The sequence below is a fragment of the Lactuca saligna genome, chromosome 5 (assembly GCF_052625555.1).
Source record: "Lactuca saligna cultivar CGN05327 chromosome 5, ASM5262555v1, whole genome shotgun sequence".
Classification (NCBI taxonomy): Eukaryota; Viridiplantae; Streptophyta; class Magnoliopsida; order Asterales; family Asteraceae; genus Lactuca; species Lactuca saligna.
The window spans coordinates 167,538,411-167,542,431 of NC_136421.1; positions in this window are offsets into that span (position 1 = coordinate 167,538,411).

Genomic DNA, 4,021 nt, shown 5'->3' on the forward strand with positions numbered 1-4,021 from the left:
TTTCGGTTGCTTGTTTTACACAGAATAGGTCCTATCTCAACAAGAGGTTCGCGCTCACTCCATATGAGATACTAAACAACAGAAAGCCAAATGTGAAATTTTTCCATGTGTTCGGCTCAAGGTGTTTCATCTTTAATTCTAAAGAACACCGCAACAAGTTTGATGTCAAAGCCGACGAGGGAATATTTCTGGGTTACTCGCTCACATCCAAGGCATACAGGGTCCTAAACAAGCGTTCGAGAAAGATTGAAGAGATATACTATGTGACCTTTGACGACAACTATGTCAAGAAGCTACAGGCTAAAGAAGACACCGCTGGGGAAATCTTTCCTCTAACTGGCCAGGTCACAGTCTCGGTCGCCAACTTATACGAGACATTTATGGAGCTCTTTGACGAACCGGAGAACGCTTCACCCTCCGAAGCAGGTGCAGCAGACAACAAAGTTGATCACTTGAAGCAGATTATCGAAGATGCTACAAGAAGAATGCATGAAGGAGAATCAACCTCTGACGACTCTCCATCCAACAACGCTCAAGTCGAAGGGGAGCCAAGCGCTCAAGTCGAGGGGGAGCCAAGCTCACAAGTCGAGGGGCAGACAAGCTCACAAGTTGAGGGGGAGACAAGCTCACAAGTCCAGGGGGAGCCAAATTCTACATCTTCAACCGAAGGTCCTTCATCAACCGAAGAGGCCTCAACACCAGGAAGCTCAGTACCACAAGAAACACCTGAACCTCAAGTTTTTCAAAGCTCATCAATTGAGGGGGAACATAATGATATGACGCTCGGTTATGATAGCCAATCTGAGCCAGAAGAAAAAATTAATGCTGAACTAGACCCAACCTTTGATCCGAATTACCCTCCTCTTATCAAATGGACCAGAGATCATCCTATTTCTCAAATAGTTGGTGATGTATCTGAAAAGGTTCTGACCCGATCACAACTGAAGACAAAACAGACATCCTTATTTTCAAAAGTTGAATTTTGTATGTTTAACTCATTCCTATCAAAAGTTGAACCGAAGACAGTTAACTCTGCCCTAGATCACTCTGATTGGGTTCAAGCAATGCAAGATGAACTGAACGAATTTGAAAGGAACAAAGTCTGGCGCCTCATTCCAACTCCTCCAGATGCTTCGGTTGTTGGTCTCAAATGGGTTTTTAGAAACAAAATGGACAAGGAAGGTAATGTTATAAGGAACAAGGCTCGTCTGGTGGTAAAGGGATACTGTCAGGAGGAAGGGATAGACTATGAAGAGACTTTCGCTCCAGTAGCTAGGCTAGAATCTGTTAGAATATTTCTGGCTTATGCTGCTCACAAGAACTTTGAGGTTTTCCAAATGGACGTCAAGTGTGCATTTCTCAATGGAGAACTCGAAGAAACTGTGTACGTGGAGCAACCTCCTGGGTTCGTGAACGAAAAGCATCCAAATCATTGCTATATTCTGGATAAAGTTGTGTACGGCCTCAAGCAAGCTCCGAGGGCCTGGTATGAAACGCTTACAAAATTTTTAAAGATGTCTAAATTTAAACAAGGTTCGGTTGACCCAACCTTCTTTCGCAAAAAGGAAGGTAACCACCTTATGATAGTTCAAATTTATGCCGATGACATCATCTTTGGCTCCACGAATCCCAGCTTAACAGCTGAATTCAGAAAGCTGATAGAGACTAAGTTTGAAATGAGCTCAATGGGTCCTATTAACTTTTTCCTTGGTTTAAACATAAGACAGGAACCCGAAGGCATCTTTATTAATCAGGAAGCTTACACGAAGACTCTCCTAGCAAAGTTTGGTATGATGGGAGACACAAAAGTCAAAGTCCCAATGGCATTCGGCACCAAGCTTACCCCATCCCTAGACAAACCGGCTGTCGATATCACGCTCTATCATCAAATGATTGGCTCATTGATGTATCTAACTGCTAGCAGACCTGATATCATGTTTTCTGTGTGTTATTGTGCTCGATTTCAGGCAAACCCACGTGAACCTCACATGCTTGCAGTGAAGAACATCTTACAATATCTTAAGCGAACCACCTCCTTAGGTCTATGGTATCCATCCAACTCAGGCTTCTTTGTTCAAGCCTATTCTGATGCTGACCTTCGAGGATGTGGACTCGACCGTAAAAGCACAATTGGTGGTTGTCAATTTCTTGACGGGAAGTTAGTCAGCTGGCAATCCAAGAAAAAAACGTGCGTGTCGTTGTTTACTGCCGAAGCAGAATACATTACAGCTGCATCCTGCACATCACAAGTGATTTGGATCCAAAGTCAACTTCGAGACTACGGACTCAATATGAAGAAGATCCCCCTATATTGTGACTCTGAAAGTGCAATTAGGATCTGTCATAACCCAGTACAACACTCCAAAACCAAACACATAGCACTGAGGTATCACTTCATCAAAGATCACGTGGAAGATGGAAACGTCGAAGTTCACTTCGTAAGAACCACTGATCAACTGGCTGACGTCCTTACAAAAGCTCTTCCTGAAGCATCATTCAATAAAATATTGCAAGGCTTAGGTATGATGGTTGCAGAGTCGGTCCCAAATCCTCAAATCTCTATTTAAGAATCAAGAACCGAACGAAACAGACCGCTCCGTTGCTCTCTGCTCTGGCGATTTAAAGAAACCGAAGCAAACAGACCGCTCTGTTGCTCTCTGCTCTGGCGATTCAACGGAACCGAAGCAAACAGACCGCTCTGTTGCTCTTTGCTCTGGTAAAATAAAGGAACCGAAACAACCAGACCGCTCGGTCCCTCTCTGTCCCAGTAATTTAAAGGCGCTCAAGCAAACAGCAAGCTCGGTCTCTCTCTGCTCTAAAAAAAATTTACGGAACCGACCAACACAGACCGCTCGGTTCTTCTCGATTCTGAAACTATCACCGAAATACACAGATCGATCGGTCTATCTCTGCTTCCTAATTTTGTACATATTTTATCTTTCTGTTTTTATTTATTTTTCAGAAAATTCCAAAATTCCAAAAATATTTTATCTTTCTGTTTTTATTTATTTTTCCGAAAATTCCAAAATTCCAAAAATATTTTATATTTCTGTTTTTATTTATTTTTCAGAAAATTCCAAAATTACAAAAACATGTTATCTTTCTAGTAGATGTACGTTTTGCACAGGTGAATACAAGCATCTCCTTCTATAATGTTTACCCGGGTATGTTTTATCTTTATCAGACTAGTTAGACGTCCCTAGAAGCATGCTGTTGTATGTTTTCGCAAGCCTCTATGACCTCGAACATGCCTTAATGATTCGATCAACACCTATCGTTTCTTCCCAATCAGGCTATTCTCTCACACTCGGTCAAGAGCTACCTTTCTCTACTCATCTGAAACATGAGTTGCTCTGCTTTGTCCCATTTCTATAGCAGAAGGTACGTTCGGTCTCTTTACCCTCTCCTCATCTTCTTCATTTGCCTTCGATTCCCCAAAGTAACCCTTGATGCTTTCGGTCTTTACCACTGAGGCTTATGGTTGCACAACATCTGTGTTTATGATCTTAGATTCGTTTACCACGTTCTAAGTGAAACCCAAAATCCAACACCTGAAATGAATTGACAGTGAGTGATAAACTCAAGCTACTACATGGAAATCTCCTTTTCTTTTTGTGTGATATTTTATGAAATTGTCTCCACCTAAGACATTTCTTCCCATTGAGGTCCAGTTTAATTTTTCCTTGAGATTTCTGTCTATACCATTCACGTCACGAAATACTTCCCACCTACCTGTTCAACAGATCTCATCGGTCTCACAGGTAACTCTGCCAACACTCAGTTTTATGTCAAGACTTGATGCTTGGTTTGAGTTCAGCCACCCTTCAGCCATTATCAAAAGATGCCTTTCATTGTTTGTTAAAAGACAACTGATCGTATTTCTCGGGAAACCACACAAGCACTTCAGGTCACTCTTGGCTTTGAAGGAAGCGATTCTTGCCCGGAATCTTCCGCTTTCTGTCTTCTTACTAGACAACACTCACATCCCAAACACATTTGATTTATTTCTTTATCTTTCACA